The sequence below is a fragment of the Agrilus planipennis genome, unplaced genomic scaffold, assembly GCF_000699045.2.
Source record: "Agrilus planipennis isolate EAB-ADULT unplaced genomic scaffold, Apla_2.0 scaffold42, whole genome shotgun sequence".
Classification (NCBI taxonomy): domain Eukaryota; kingdom Metazoa; phylum Arthropoda; class Insecta; order Coleoptera; family Buprestidae; genus Agrilus; species Agrilus planipennis.
In genome coordinates this window covers 126,200-144,261 of record NW_020438888.1, presented here as the reverse complement: position 1 = coordinate 144,261, position 18,062 = coordinate 126,200, and the positions used below count along the sequence as shown (strand labels likewise).

Sequence of the window (18,062 nt, the reverse complement as noted above, 5' to 3'; positions counted from 1 at the left end):
GATCCCACCCATCCCCACCCCCGAAGGGCGTGAGGGCCATCATCTACACCTTTACCGATTGAAATATATAAATAGTCTCAATCTTCTCAAAGTTGTAAAGAACGGCGTCCAATTTCGTTGGGTAAGAATGAGGAAATGGAATTGCCACATGCAGGTTTCTGTATACGTCTTTACGCGGGGGTTCCGCCATCAGATAGTGGTTATAATGTGTCCATCAATTATAATCAGCAGTTAAAAACCCACGATAAGCTTATTTCTCAGTGTGAGAAAGAGATATTAAATTCATCTTAAATTACCAATGGGTTGAAACTGGGTGGAAAACTAAGACCTAACCGTTTGTGTAATACGATGGTCGACGATCTGGTCCCTTGTCGCCATAAATCCACCCGCGGGTCGTACCAACGCGTCGAATATTCGTCTCGAAATAAGTGACGCATGATAATTAAGTTAAAATTTAGAGACTATCATCAAGTAGGCGGAATTAATTTCGAGTTATCGACCGCGGCGCGCGATGACGCGAACTACACGACCCGATATTTATGGGAACCATAAAGCGCAAGATATGGTCACGAACGGCTTTAATATTAAAGGTTCTAATGCGAAAGGAGGATCTGGTAGGTGGACAGGGACAGGGACGAGGGCGGACAGAAATGACTCGGGCTCGGACTTTTTCTTCTTTTGTTTTTGATAAAATAATACATTCGCTAACAGAATTTCTAAAATTCAGCACATTATCAATGATTAATGATCAATGATTGAAATTATTCCATTAACGTTTCCTTGTTTGACCAGGAACAAATATCAGTTTGTAAAATTCAGCACATTATCAATGATTAATGATCAATGATTGAAATTATTCCATTAACGTTTCCTTGTTTGACCAGGAACAAATATTAGTTTGTATTTCTTGCTTACTGTTCGTAAATAGGTAAGGATGTGGGTTGTTCTAGTTTCAGGGAAATGCGAAGGATAGTCTTAAGTCTTAAGACTGATGACCTTATGATGATGATGATGATGATAATGATGATTTCTCTGCTTTGATGACGCAGAAGCGTTCGAAATGTCGTGTTATAGAGGAGGTTACGAATGAAAAGGTATTAAAAATAACAGAAAAATAAAGGACTCGGTGGAAGTCATAGATAGGTTTGTAGGACACCTTCTCAGGCATTTCTTAAATCTTCGACTTGGACATTCCTTGGTCACCATCTCCCATTTCTTCCACTGCTAACGCAGGATCTTTAGACCCGATTTTTTAACTTGTGTTTTTTTTCCCGATTTCACTAGAGGTTGTACCACTTACGTCTGTCGCATTTAATAAATACGTTATAACTGACAAATCGTTGTGATTTAGCATGCGTTTGTATGCAAATTAATAAAGAAAAACAATTAACACTATAGCTAACATAACATACTTAGGTCAACTTCTGCAAGTCGACGCCTCCAGGTGGCAATAAACAATTGACAGGTATAGGTGCGATTGTTATTTGTTATTAGTGCTAGAACGAATTAAACGTTTTGGAATATTATTTAATCGAAAGTGTATGGCGCGATCGCAGTTGGCCTGCACGCTGTCCCGTCTTGTCGAATGTCCATGTAATAAAATGTGACCGGCTGCAGCACGCCGTCCAATAATAAATCATAGTCGATTATCGGCTGCTACCGCAAGCACCAGCACCAGCAGCGGTTAAACAATCGTGTCGTCGGTCTGTCGGCCTATCAGATAGACGAAGAAGTGACCTGAAAGCCCCACGAATATATTAATAATTGCCCGCGTTGTCACTGTCACTTTACACCTACCGATAAATTGTTACAAACGCATTACATGTACGATCGATAAATATAAATGTGGTCGACCGTAAGCACGACCGATCGACTAGATGACGATATTAATAAAACGAACAAAAAAAGAACATGTAATGTTAAATATCGCATTCATCGGGTCAGCCTTGATTTCACATTAACGCAACGTCTTCAAGTTCATCACGTTTGATTGCCTCATGACGAAGTTCGTCAGAACTTTAGCGTTTATACATAAATGTATCCCATTGTGGAAGGTAAACGGATGGAGTTAAAAAAGGAAGAACTAGGAACGATGAAATCATCTGGAACTGGAAAAATCTGTTGTCAATGTTATGCTGGAAGAATGCCAGAGAATGTCTCCAATTGGAGATCTTCGGGAAGGTGCAGAATATCTACTACTATTGCTGCTATAGGCAGATGATGAAGATACAGTAGGTAGAGAAGATTTGGAGATCTTCGGAAAGATGCAGAAGATCTACCACCATTGCTACTGCAGGCTGATGATGAAGATACAGTGGAATATTTGGAAAGATGCAAAAGATCTACTACTATTGTTACTGCAGGCAGATGATGAAGATACAGTAGATAGAGAAGATTTGGAGATCTTCGGAAAGATGCAAAAGATCTGCTATTGTTACTACTACAGGCAGATGATGAAGATACAGTTGATAGAGAAGGTTTGGAGATCTTCGGAATGATGCAGAAGATATGAGGATACAGTGGATAGAGAAGGTTAAGAATGAGAACGGATTACAAATTGTAGAAGTCAATAAGAAATAGACGAGATGAGGTGGTTGGACACTTTTTTAGATATGGAAGGCTAGTTAGAGACATAATATAGAAACATAAACAGGAGCTGAAAAAGTCTAAAGTTGACCGAGAGTTAAGGACATGAATTGTTCTAGTTTTGGGAAGGTATGAATATTAGGTCAAGATTGGAAAGTGACTTTATGATGATGATGGCAACGATGGGTTAAATCAGAAGTAACTTGTTAAAGGAAAGTAAAATTAACATGTAGGGATGTAGACTACTCTTCAGAAGTTGTACAATGATGAAAACGGATGCCGTTTTACGTAGAATATCATTTCTGACTTCATCAACGAAAACGGCTCTCATAATCCACCTAAAGTCTGACGAGTTTTTCGGATTACCATATCAAAGAATAAGATGTAAATAAGCTACCTGTATGTATGACAGACGTATGCGTTCAGGTTTATGATTAGTAATATTATTATTATTAATCATAAGACTACGTGCTATCGTATTATGTTATGTATTCATCCACGGGTCACACGATCAAGGCCGCGAATAATTAACAAACCCCGGGAAAGGCCGATTGATGATAAATAACGTATCGTATGCATACATGTAGGTACAATATGGACAAAACACAATGAACACATCGAACCACGCCCATGTACCGTTCTGGTGAGCTTATATTTATTTATTAATGTCGAATCTTTGTGGTTGCGTGAGCCCATTAACAACCATCATTGTTCTGTTCTTGGATTGCCCACTGTGGGAAAATCTGGAGGATCACAAACCTGTAAGTGTGTGTATGTATATACATGTTGGTGTTTATATTTTTACGAGATGTAATTGCCATGTGTGACTGTGACCTTCATCTCTTCAAAACACGAACTTTAGTAATTATACAGGTATGTAATTGGATTCAAGGATACGGAAAATTAATATGTTTAATTGCCAAATTTCCAGTTGGAAATTACGAGATCTTAAAAAAAGATTCTAAAAAATGGAACAGTCTTTTAGTGGGTTCCGTTACCAGGCTTTGACACGTCGTTTAATGGGTGCATCATTGTTTTTTTTTTTCTTCTAAGAATGAGAACCTGTTATTTAGAAGGATTGATGGAATATGGTATTGACTTCACTCAGGACATGATGTTGCAAAAGGTTCTTAGAAGAAGACAGGCAGATGATGAAGATACAGTGGGTAAAGAAGATTTGGAGGCCTTCGGAAAAGTCTAGAAGATGTACTACTATTGCTACTACAAGCAGATGATGAAGATAGCATCATTTATTTTTAGAAGAATAAGAACGTGTTCTTTAGAAGGATTGATGGAATATGTTTTTGGCTGCAGTCAGGATATGATGTTGCAAGAGCCTCTTCGAAGAAGGCAGGCATTTGGAAGAAATAATGGGATTTATTTTGACTTAATTTGCTATTAGGTTGTGATGCAAATAATAGTGTCCTAGAAGAATGCAGAAATAGTACTTGTTTTATTACACTGCAATTGATGCATCATCTTACCAATTATTTATACAATGGTTAAGGATTTTGAGAATGTATTTTGCCCTAATTGAAGATACAATCCCCCCATGGTGTTTTCAAAGAACAGAAAGCATATTTACAAGTTTGAGGAAAGATGGGATTTAGTTTAACTCATCATCGTGTGATTTTGCAATAGTTTTATAGGATAAAGTGAAAAAGAATCTTCTCCATTTGGGATCATGAAACAAAGTTTCCATAATTCGTATCATTTACGGAAAACATTGAGAAGTTTTGCGGTTTTTCGAATACGTCGGATTAGCGTTTCGGTCGACAGTACCGTTCTCGTTCTTCCGCACGATCGGTTTGTTTACGCGACCAAACGGACAGACAGATCTACTCCAGTGGAGCACGAGAGAGTATTAGATGCGAAGTAACCGTGGGAACTGCTTATTTAGGCATTCTATCTCGTACCGTTTCACTTTCTGGAGCAATTTCAATAATAATACTACTACTACTACTACAACAACATCCACTACGACTACCAGCACCAGTCGATCTTGCCAGAGCAGTGAGCACTCCAGTTCACATACGAAGAGGATGTAGCAAGCGTGAAGCAACAGCAACAAGTGGTGGACTAAGAAAGAGGAAATAGGTAATACATTTGTGGTTTATTTGGTAAATCACGATCAATTAATCAACACACCAAGGTCAGAGTAAATCTACATTTAGCCAATTTTATAATCAAAATTTAATATGCTTCTGTATCTTGAGAAGAACAACACTGAGATTTATCCAATCAATGGTAGAATCCAGATCCTTCTGCAACCTATGGGTATTCAAGGATTTTAATTTTAGATCGTCGGCAAACAGCAACACGTGTGCAAAGTTTGACTTAATTGCAATATCACTGATAAAAGCTAAAAATAGTAGAGGACTACGGATAGAATCCTGTGGAACACCAGAGGTTGCTTTGTAAGATCTATGTAATTGTAGACTCTGACTGCCATGATGTCTCTAACTGTTAAATAAGCCTGAAGGCAACATAATAAATCATTTTAAACTGCGAAGACTTCAAGTTTAGCAAAAAGTAACTCTGTCAAATGCCTTTTACTCAATAACGTACGTGTGGTAAAGTGAATCAAATGATATCATCATCTATTATCTATTCTTTTTCTGTTACTATCTAATGAGTAATACAATATTATTATAATATTATTCTCTCTTGGTGTTGAGTGATGAAAAGTGCTTTGTGTTGTTCTTGTTGTTGTCGTTGTTGTTATTATTATTGGCGATTGGATCGGATACCTTGGGCGTTAATCAATCAAAAATCACCACTTCAAAGTGCAAACAGCCGCCGATGTGAGAATTAGTGTTCGATTGTCTTAACGTCAATGGTCATTACTATTTTTATCGCACAAGATTCCATGCGGTTCTACGATCGATAGCTAATACGTACACACATACGTGTAGACACACACCAAGTATATATATATGACTATGATTCCATCGTCGACTTACCTTTCGTTTCTTCATCAAGGATTCAGCCAGTGAGATAATGGACAGACACGCCCTTGATATAGCAATAAAATCAATAGTGTTCGCACTGAAGGTATAATTTTATTAAAGATAAGTGGAAAAAAGAAAGAAGAAATTGTGGTAAACAAGATAAAAAAGGACACGAGTTCGTAATGGTATGAATTTATACGTTAGTTTCGTCCTAAGACTGGCACCTCTACCTTTTCCTATTCTGAGCTAATCTTCGCATTTCCTTAAAACTGGAACATCCCACATCCTTATCTATTGGTGAACAGTAATCTAATCTAGGTTTACCTGTACTCCTCTTTACTCCTGATTCCGTTGCCTTAAAGCGACGAAATTGAAGATGTATATTTCCATGTCAAGGTGGAAAAAAGGGCGGAAGAACTATTAGGGGAAGAACAATTTGGCTGTAGAAGAAATACAGGAACGTGGGAGGTCATTCTAGCTTTACGGGTAACAATAGAGAAAACGATAGAAAAAGGAAAAAGCGCGTACATAGGATTTGTAGATTTAGAAAAAGCTTTTGACAATGTTAAATGGGACAAGATGTTAAATATACTTAGAAATGTAGGGATGAGTTACAGAGATAGAAAAGTGATACTTGGTTTGTATAAAGAGCAAGAGGCAGTTATAGAGCAGGGTCTGCAACTTATAGAAGTAGATATTAGGAAGGGAGTCAGACAGGGATGCATACTGTCACCGCTACTTTTTAATCTATACATCGAAGAGGCGATCAACATCATTAATGACAGTACAACTGTAGGGATAGATATACAGGGGCAAAAGATTAGTATGCGTAGATTTGCAGATGATATAGTAGTATTGGCATCTAACAAGGAAGAGTTAGAGATAGCTTTAAATAAAAAGAAATTGTTAAGGATGTCGGATGTTCTAGTCTTTGAGAAATGCGAAGATTAGCTCAGGATCGGAAAGAGTGGAGGTGCGTGTTCAACCAGTCTTAGGACTGACAATCTAATGATGATGAAGCTGGTTTTCTTACATGGGACAAGAAATTTCTAAACTTGTATGACATTGCGGCATTATCTTTCCTTCTGGTTCAAATCTAGTGGCAACCAACAAAGAGATGCGTCTCCTTTATGGAACCTTGCAGTACGCCATTTATCCGTCTTATCGGAATGCCGTTCTTTTTCGAATATTCTATCTTGCGACCTATCGTCTACGACGGATGCGATGGCGCTTTCTCCGACGGGAATCTTTACGAGTCGGGCACGCTCATAAAGAACGGAGATCGCGTACCTTATCGCGAATAATGCCGCTGCGGCTGTCCTCTTCACCAACTCATCTGCCGAGGTAAAAGTCCCATTTGATGCCTCCGGGCGACGGCATTTTTGTGGTCGTTTCAAACTATTCCGCGTCATTAGATGTACAGTTAACGAAAGAAGTTTATTTATACGACGAGTGTGTCGTATCTGTCAGCGTATCGGGGAAACGTGAAACTAGCCAACTCGTCGGTCTTTCTCTTAGCTTTTATTATTATTATTTTTTTTCTTTTTACAATACCTACACGCAACAGATACGTAAGAAATTTCTATCGGAGATTTATCTGTAATTAAAGACATTTATTTCCTGAAAGAATCATAAAATGTTGTAATATATCTGTGTAGAAAACGCTGGAATCACGTCTTCTTCTAATTAGTAACGATACTTCAAGTAATTAACGCCTCGCACTTATGGACACATTAATAAATAACGAAATCTCATTCAATTAGCGAATTAAACAATGTCAAACTCATTGAATTGTATCCCTTTAGAATTAAATTATCTAATATAATGAGGGCATTCACTGTGGCGAGTTAGATCCGATTCATGTGAATGTGGCGAGTCACTATGACACTCTAAATGATTATGTAATTTCCAAGATTTGTCACATTGCCTGTGGCGAGTTAGACCCATCGTACATATTGCTGATTCGTCCAATATGTGGCGAGTCACTACAATAACCTAAACGACCATGTATATAATATCAAAGATTTCTTTCATTCTCTGTGACTATTTGGAAATTGTGGCGAGTTCAACCCATCGTACATATTGCCGATTCGTCTTATCCGTGGCGAGTTACTACCACAATCTAATCGATTATATAATTTCTCAGATTTGTCACACTGTCTGTAAGTATCCAGAACTTATGACAAGTTATACCCAATTATATAGTATAATACTACTTCGCCCAATATGTGGCGAATCACTGCGACAACTTAATCGACTATGTAATTTCTCAGATTTGTCACACTGTCTGTAAGTATCCAGAACTTGTGACAAGTTATACCCAGTTATATAGTATAAAACTACTTGGCTTAATATGTGGCGAGTCACTGTGACAACCTAATCGACTATATAATTTCCCAGGTTTGTCACACTGTCTGTACGTTATAGGCACCGAATTGTGTAGTCACACTTACTCTATGCATTTAGAACTTATGACAAGTTATACCAATTATATAGTATAACACTAATTCGCCTAATATCTGGCGAGTCACTGTGACAGCCTAACCGATCATGTAATTTGAGAGGTTTGTCACGCTCACTGCAATTATTTAGTAGTTGTGGCAAGTTAAGCCCTATCGTATGGTATAATATCACTTCGCCTAACATGTGGCGAGTCACTATACAAACCCAAACGATTCTGTAATGCGATTCTCGAATATTTGTGCTTAATTGACTTTTAATATTTAAATGGTGAGTCAGTAGAAATTAATAATTCTTCTCTATGCTTGGTATCGCGTCGTATGGTGAGTTAGATGTTTATTTCTGTTACGTTCAACCAACCAACAAGGGATTCGAGATGGGCACACGTAATGATTTCCTTATTGCCATTGCAGTCAAATGAGCATTCATCATCATGCCCATAATCCTCACTATTCCCTTGTGGTACACATGGGCATACGGCCCTGATTCGACGTAAATGCTCATGTGTGTTTTACCGTTTACGTAACCGCAATTTACCCATGTACGATCGCCGTCGCGAAAATAAATTAGCGATGAGCCGAAGTTGTGGGCGTGCTTATCTTTCACTTGCAGCTAATTGATAATTTATAACGGTAGTGTTCGCAATGCACACACATGCAACCGTCTGAGCGAGGGACCTCTTCCTACCTAATGCTTGGCGTAGTTATAGTACATTATGTTTGTATTCATCGTGACGAGTAAGAAAGACGCCGTCCTTTCTCTTCTTCTTTTGCATCATCTTCGTCGGATAAGGACACGGAGGGGGCGTATTCGATAGGAGACTGTACCGTACAGGCCGATTAAGGACGCGTACGCGTCGTCATTAAATAATAAGAAAAAGGATTCGACGGAAGAGCGAAGGAGACAACGGAACATTTGTATGCGACAAGATGATCCTTCAGATAGATAGATATATACCTGTAACGGGAATCGCGAGAAGTGACCTTTCATCTTTTTGCGGATTCTTATTCGATGCCATCTTTACTTTATTCCATCGGCTGTTGGGAATCGGCGAAACGAAGCACTTTATACGTACTATACGGCATAATTTTCAATAAATTTTTAGCAAAATTTCACGGTAAAATAACACCATCTCTTCACAGCGTTCCGCAGGGATCAACGCCAGAACCTCAACTATTTTCATGCTTGGCCAGGAACAAAAATCAGTTTGTATTTCTTGCTTACTGTTCGAAAATTGTTAAGGGTGTGGGTTGTTCTAGTATTAGGGAAATGCGAAGATTAGCTCAGGATAGGAAAGAATGGAGGTACGTGACACCATTTTTACACGGCGTTCCGCAGGGATCAACGCTAGAACCTCAACTATTTGCATGCCTTTGTGCACCTATTTCTTATTTTATATTTTCTATGTATGAATTTGAATCATCATCATCATCTCATGAATCATTCTATGGAAATTGTGGACACTTTTCCTCAAGCTTTAGACTATGACTAAAATTTGGTAAAATCCTTCTTACTAATTTGTTTATTTTTCATTGACAAAGCTGAACTATATTGGTAATGAAAAATTGTTCCATGAACGTTTCCTTGTGTGACCAGGAACAAAAATCAGTTTGTATTTCTTGCTTTGATGGAAATGTGTAAATGGAATTCAAATAATTCCATAACTAGGGGGCACGACACAAAATATATTTGTTTACATACAAACAGTACAATTACTGTACAGGCACCTGTAATGTACCCTCCGGTAGCTATCGGTGTCCATAACAGCCTATTTCCAACGCCCACTGGTAAGCAATTCCGGATGCAAATGGACATGCCTCGGGCACTTGCTTTTCATTCGCATTTTCAAATGCAAAGGCGTTCAATTAAAATATAGTAACAGTAGAACTACTGACTGGCATCCAGCCAGCTGCCTAGTGCTATTACTACCAATTTCTAACACTATAACTACATGTACAACCTGCTAGCGTTCATGTCCATGATGCTGTAATTACAGGGTGTATTTCGTAGGGATTTGGACAAAATCGGAAACATTAAAAGACGTCGAAATTTGGTAGAACGAGTCGCTGTCTTATTGCATTTTACATTCAACACTTCATAATTTTTAAGAATTTAGTTTTAGAGTTATTCGTATAGTTTATTAATGTCCAAATCCCTATGAGAGAAACCTTGTAGCTAAGTAAAACGACCGTGCAGAATTAATACACTATTTAATAAAAGTACGTTTTGTTATTGTGTTGTGCCAAGAACGAGCCGGTTAAAACATGAATCGAAGGTGCGGCAGCCATTAGTACTTTCGAACAAATTTGTGTATTAATTGAGAATCAATTGGAACTACACGCATTTACTGCCTTCCTCATTCCTGAGATGTCTGTATAGCAGACTCATATATTTCGATCGAAAGGAATTGGTCTTCTGCGAATATATACAAGAACTGAATGCGAAGACAAAGAAACAAGGGGATGATGGAAACATTGATGGAAATTCAAATCCAATTTGGGACGATACTGATTGTTTTATTCAAAAGACTGAAGAAGACTAAAATATCATTCGGAACGTTGGCAAATACAAAAATACGTCTACATGTCTAAATTTTCCCAGTATCAGTCCTAGTAAAAGTAAGGACGGAGCAACGTCTATGTGGGAGAGAGACATGTTAAAGCAGAAACAGATGCATAGAGAGGCAGACATTATCGTTTTTAAAAATTATTATTATTATATACTTATATCAGTATTGGACGTATTGATCCAGTAATCCACAGATGATTTTGATGATTTTCTGATAGATTTAAAGTCTTACAGACTATAAAATTGTATGTACACAGTATAATAACCCAAGTCATTCAGTGTTCTTCTCTAGTTCCAGATTCCAATTAAATAAGTAAGTTTATACAGGGATACACATTATCGGCGTTCTTACATTATCGTTATTATTGTTTATGTGTGTGCATTAAAAGATTAGAAATAGACGATAAAGTAAAAGGCAACGGTAGCAACTGCCGGCGCGAACGTTAACCGTGAAGATTTTCCAGAGATAAACGAATATTATGAGCTACTTCGCTATACGCGTAATATTTTCGATTAAAACGCACTATTATCGGCACCGTCTACTGTAAAACATACGTATTTCATCACAATAATTTATTTATTTACTTAATTCATTACGGACACATTATACAAATAAAATCATCGTAAATTATAATGCGCTACTGTATTGAATCGTGAAACGTTTATTATAATATTGGAAATAAATTTGTTGGCCAAATGTCTCTAGTCTTGGCACATCTCTCTGTAGGAGCATTTAAATTCTTTAAGAGGTCGTCTAGAGGTCAAGGAAACCTAGAAATGTCAAGGAATGTTTATAGAAAATATTGATTGTAGTAATATTTGTATTGACAATTATATGACATATTTGATCGCAAATAGGCTCGAGCAAACACATTGTCAGGGTTGCAGAAAAGGACATAGAATACTTTTTATCCAGAAACAAAATACTGTTCCCAAGGGATAGAAAAATTAGTTTTATGTTGTCGATGAAACTTAATGATGCTATAAATGTTATACTTCGTTTACTTTCTGTAGCGATGTGACCTTCAGTTTGACCGGCGCAAAGTAGAAAAGAACAGCACTAGACCAGAAAAGGAAGGAGACAACTCTCGGCCAAACTCTTAACCGGTGAGGAGCGTACAATCAGTACAGTACTGCACGGAAAAATTGACCATTTTATCTACTACAATTGCATGGATCAAATGTGCTGTTATTGCTACCATTTACTACTGAAAATATCAACGAGATGTTTATTTATATTTAAAGACATATTAAAGGCTTTGACGCTTGTTTTTGACTCGCACTACTATTCATGATTGAACAAAACTTTTGGCAGATACTGTATGAAAAAGTATGTTTAATGAACAAGAGTCAAGAGTATAATGAGCTTTTTTCTCCCTACCTACGATTTTGCCAGCGCGCATCGAAAACATTGGAAGGGGTACATCGCTAGAGAAAGTAAATGAAGTATAATAGTGGACGCCCTTTTTGTTTAACTAGTTAACCAAAAGGTTGTTTAAGTGGTGGAAATTATTCCGAAAAGGTACATTACAGAAATTTGTTAGATTTTCTGTTATTGTGTTTGGTGGTGGCTTTAATAAATAATGTGTAAAAAGAAGAGGGGGTTGAAAAAGAGTCGCCTGTTTGTAGCGCAATTGTTTTATCATACGCGATCGGCGCAGTTGTCTAAAAATAAATAAGTAAGTGACGTAACGTCTGTCCTTAAACAAAACGCGTTCGCCGATGGTACTTGCGAGAGATAGAATCGCATGAAATTGACGATTGTCACTTTTTTCCAAATCGGGGTCCCACCGCTATAGTGATTTCGTGTTATAAAGCTCCTCATAAGGGACCGTCGCCGTCGATTTTTCCACGCCGCCTTTTAGAAAGACTTCTCTCTTCTTGTACATGCGTTCGTCCGCCCGTCTAACTCGCGCTAAATTTGTAAACGGTCTCGATTATAATTGCAAAAGCGGATCACGCAATGAATTTTTAACTCTGAGAACACACATTAACATCGGTAATAGGTACCTAGTATATGTGTACACATAATGCAGGTACGTCTGTATGGCCGCCATGGGAAAATTTTACGATAGCTAGTTGAAGTATCGAAATATAGCTTTTTACACGAGATCGCCAATTATTTTATCTTATAAATGGAAAATTGAACGTTCCCTTACACGTTCGTTTGTCGGCCACTTTGTCAATCTCACGTATCTACAATTTTTTGCTAAGAAAAGTAGGCCTGTTTTAGTTAACATCTCCACCAGTCGATTCCTGGGAAAATTCTAATAAAAATCGTCCTTTGAAGTTTTCCAATCCGATGCGTAATTATTTTGCTATTTACAATTTAAATAAACTGCCAGTAGGAGTGTGCGCTGTTGTTTCTGCAAGTTGCAGCAAAAAGGCGTAGCATATGCAACAAATGCCAGCGCGGCCATTGGTCTGCTTGTCGTGCAGCAACGAAAGCGTGCCGTTATTGGTCAAAAACTTCAACATTTAATTGCTAGAAAATTAAGCGTCGGATCGAAAAATTGTAAAGGGAAAAGTTGCACAGAATTTTGAGTAGATTCTAAAAGTATAATAGCAATATGTATCAGAGAACAAATGTAGAAGAGAAAATACTAAATTTAATAGTTGTATCAGCGATCGTGTACTAGATACCCAGAATATTTTGAAAGCGGTATTGAAGAGGTTTTTTTTTTACGACTTTTATGAAAGTCTCATTGAACTGAGTGTACATTCTATACCGGCATTTTCCATTTTAAAGAGAAAGCTTCGCACTCTGTCACGATCGGATGAAGAACGTTAATTTAGTTATCCCATCAAAATATTGATGGCCAAGCTATTACGACCAATTTTACGTGCGTGAGTGGTCCAGAATAACGGATTAGAGGCTTATTTAGTCGATTATTATGGCCATTAATCATTTTTTATTGAATACACACGTCAATCACGCGGCGAGAACATCCGAGAACGAAATTTGCAGTCGTTAGTATCATCCACTTAATGCTCCCTTTTCTTTCCTTAACACTCGCCTGCGTCTTCACCGTTTGACTTTTTCCAAAAATATCTCTTTTTATTTCTCGTTCAAGCATCTAGACGCAAAAGGTACGAAAGACCTCTCCTGTCCGCAATTACTTTTACTATTGGGATCCGTCAAATAGGCATACACCATCTGGTGGCAAAATTTATAACTCGAATGAGGGAAAAATTTACATAGGAACTGTGCAGGCAAATTGTAAAATTGTTTATTAAAATAATAAAACACGTTAAAATAGTAAAAAATTTTTTGATGATGGAGTCGACGAAGTTTTCTTCTGAAGTTAAATCAAATAAAAAGTTAATATGTTCAGTGAAAAGCTGCAATAGCAAGTCAGACATAGATCTTCACTCTTCACCTACATTAACTACTTTCCAATAAAAACTAACCGTTTTATATACGTAAAAAATATATTCGGAAAATTAGAGAAAAAAGTAAACTAATAGAAGCTTGGATGAAAGCAGTAGGTATCAAAGAAGTGAATTCCGGAATAAAAATTTGTTCACGTCATTTTAATGCACATGATTATATTTCAGCAAGTATTTACCATCAGCCATAACCTTAATATTTAAAACTAGAATCATACTACAATTATAAAGTGAGAAATTATTTATTCCTGTGTAATTGATTTAACAGAATTCTAATGATACAATATAAGTATTTTGAGGTTAAGAACCTACCTGCTGCAATACAACAAAGTTGCAATAATGTGTTTGCAACGTTCTCTTAAATCAGCTTTGCACGTGCAAGTCATTGATATGATATTGCTTAAATCACTCAGAATCACCTCACCAATTATATAACGTGAATCACTTTTTAAATCCGAAGTTTGTAAAAAGTAGGCAGTAAACTTGACGGAATTTGAAGGCTAGCTTCCGGATTTGTTATTTCCGATTTTTATAATGTGATTGGCATTAAACGAAGTTTCCTTTCCGAGGCTTTGTGTCAGCCCAATCACATATTGTGTCAATACTTATCATTTTATCGTAATTTAAAAACTAAAACGGTACACTATAGGAACTACGATAAATTTTCCCTAATCGGCGCCATGTTTTTAGGCTCCTCCCATTTGACGGATCCCAATAGACTCGAAAATTTAGCGCGTTTGTTAGAAAGTGACTCTTAGCTAAAAGAACCATTAACGAAAATATTTTGTTTGTTATTGAAAATGAAGTCCGAATGGATTTAAATTTGACATTTTTTTATTGTTCTTCGATCCTACTTTCTAACGATCTTCCCTTTTGCCCAACGTATAATATAATTGTTACTCAATTTTTACTAATATTTTAACAAATATCTATCCCTAATACCAACCTAATGAAGCTAAACAAGTGAAAGTGTAAAATGCTAATGACTATCATGCCTCTCGGTACATTTTTTCGCCGGTTCACACCATTACTTGGCATTAATTCGAAAACGGTGCCGAATCAGCGTTAACCGTCATTTTTCCAAAGTGGTCCTTGCGTGTAGTTATAAGGTAAGGTGGCATTCTGCGATCGTCATCTTCATCAAAATTCAATACTGCAACTCCACCTCCTTGAGACCCACCCAGCAGCAACATTATTTATTATGTTATGTATTTGAATATAGAATTATTACCATAGGCCAATGTCAATTGCTCCCAAAAGAATTCTTTGCGTTAGTTCTTAATCCCAACTAATATTATGGTTTCTTTGTTTATTACAATTTCACGTCTTGACTACTCAACCCATTATCATGAAATTTTGTATACACATTGCCAGGGGTGTAAAAAAGGACATAGGGTACTTTTTATTCAGAAAAAAGACACTGTTCCCGAGAGATAGAAAAATTAGTTTCATGTGGTCGTCGATGATTTTTGACAGGTATTTAGGTCATCAAAACGAGCGAAGCCGCGGGTGAAACCTATCATGAAATTTTGTGCATACGTTGTGAGGGGTTCAGAAAAGGACATAGGGTATCTTTTATTCAGAAAAAATACTGTCCCCGAGGGATAGAAAAAAATTAGTTTTATATGGTCGTCGATGATGTTTGACAGGTATCATGGCGAGCGAAGCCGAGGGGAAAATCTAGTGTAATTATAAATAATAACTAATATTTACTCAAATTAGGCATTTAACAACATATGATGAATAATAAATCATTATTAATATAAATATTTTTTGTAAGTCCTTTTTAGATTATCTAAAAAATCGCATCATAATTAAGTGTAACAAGTGATTATGAAAGGCTTTAAATAAACTGAAAGTTTGGCGTAATTAGGAGTTTCTAATACTACGGGTTAATTAACTTTCTTTGTAATTCTTACCGTGAGAAACATCTGTAACAATAGCGAAGCATAAAAAACTACAGCTGTTTAAGTTCAGTTTGCTGCAGTTAAAATTGCCTACAGGTATTTGTTTCCTAATAGGTTCCCACTTAAGGAATCGTCTTCATTTGAATCAAAGCGTAAGTTGTTAAGTGCTTTTTAAACGTTGAAGGGCCGTGTTTGTATTTTACCTAACAGAAACTCATCTTCTTTGCGTTAATATTATATTGCCGTCAATTGGCAAAAGGTACTTTGAAAATCGCCCATACAGCGAAAAATGTTTGGCTAGATTTTGTGAGTCTTCTTCCTTCTTCCATCTAGGTTTGAACCTATCCTTTATCGATTCAGGGCGTAAATCCATCTTCATCTCGATTGTGTTGGTAGGCCTTCACTTCTTCTTCCTATGAGCGATTTATCTCTGATCTTTTTTGCCATTCTGTCTTGTTCCTTTCTTTCTATGTGTGTATTCCATTCTTTTTCCCTGTTGTGCCCATTCTGTAATATTTTCTACTTTTCATAGTGTCCTTATATTGTCACTTCTTTCTCTGTCGTACAGGGGTTTCCCAGTAATTCTGCGAAGTATCTTCATTTCAGCTGTTTTTAATAGTTTTTTTGTTTTAGATCTGTCAGGTCTGGTCTCAGCCGTGTAGGTCATGAAAGGTCATGGTGTTTTTATTGTATATTCGTGTTTTTTTTGGGTCTACGCTTAGATTTATGGTGTTATTAATTTGAAAATTCATTTTTAATTTTTTACCCACTATAAACTACTTCAGGTTAATGTCGGAAAATTTGTTCTTGTTGTTACTCCCTCGCCGGGAATCGAACCGGGGACCTTTGGCTTTACGCACCAACGTTCTGACCACTAAACTACGGGAGATGACAACAGCAACAGCTACAAATCGCACTTATTAAGACACAGGATCTGTCGAACTTCTGTAATTATATTAATACTCTCTATGAAACACTTTGACAAAGGTCTTAAGTTTGATTCCAGGGCAGGGTGTGACAACAGCAGCAAGTTTTCCCTCATTAACTTGAGGTTATTAACCACTATTAAATGTCAAAGTGTTTCATGTACAGTATTTATGGTGTTGTTTAAAAAAAAATCAGGTACAGGGAGTAAATTTTCAGTAGTTTTTGGTATTGAAAAAACTTGGTGAGATTAGAATGTAGGAAATTGTTCTTTTTATTATGATTAAATGTTCATTAAATCGTGGTAATCGTCAAAATGGACGTTGAGAAAACGTAAAGCGTGTGTGTGTGTGTGATGCATATGTCAGTTGTTTCGGCTTTCGACGGGTTTAATTGCAAATTAAAATCGAAAGGTGACCGGTCGACACTTTAGTTCTGTAGTAGTTAGCTGATGATAATAGTAAACGTAATTGAGGACGCGACTGATGCCTTTTACGAATATCCACCGTAATTCTGACAAGAGAAAGTAACTACTTACTTCTATTGAAAAATAAATATTTACTTAGATAATAAACACTAAACAGTCGACGGTACTAAATACGGAAAATAAAAAACAAAATGGCACAATCTTTCTGTTCCCTTTTATTTTTTCGTTCGGACTTCATAGTCCTCAACAGCAGTGCAGGACATTGAGTGAAATGAGGTTCGGGTCTATAATAATCGGAAGGGAGGTCGCTTCATATAATTTTATTGAAAATACAAGCGTTGATAACAATACCCCAAGTTGACATACTCATGAGTTTTTTGGGGGCCTAATTATCTCATAATCATTATCGTAAGGTCGTCCTTATTTCTCTCTACTCTTTCCTATCCTGAGCTAATCTTCGCATTTCCCTAAAACTAGAACAAGTCACATCCTTAACAATATAATCTAATAAAATAATTCGAAGTGGTCTGTATCCTGTCGAAACTGCCAGACGCGGATCGCGATTTCGATCTTTTTGGATCTCATCAGCGCCAGAACACAGACCAACTTTTACCTGCTGTCTTAACAGTGCGTTTTATAAAATATCACAAATGGCGCGGTAAACGCCACCTGTAGTATGATGCTACATTTTAGGATTACGCATGCTCCAACAAGGTCCATTTAAATATATGGATATCTACTTGCTGAAACGAATCCCGGCATAGCTAACCTCAACGTGATACGCACGTTACCATAATCGAATAAAATAATTCGAAGTGGTCTGTATTCTGTCGAAACTGCCAGACGCGG

General features: G+C 37.0%; 1 protein-coding gene and 1 long non-coding RNA gene across 4 annotated transcripts in view; one reads left to right on the top strand and one right to left on the bottom strand.

The window, feature by feature from the left end:
• Window positions 1–18,062, bottom strand: part of LOC108744926 (Krueppel-like factor 12) — a 138,479-nt gene that overhangs the window by 85,165 nt on the left and 35,252 nt on the right. The window lies entirely within an intron of this gene.
• LOC112906826 overlaps window positions 1–18,062 on the top strand; it is a 111,257-nt gene that overhangs the window by 92,141 nt on the left and 1,054 nt on the right. The gene's annotated exons all lie outside the window — the stretch shown is intronic.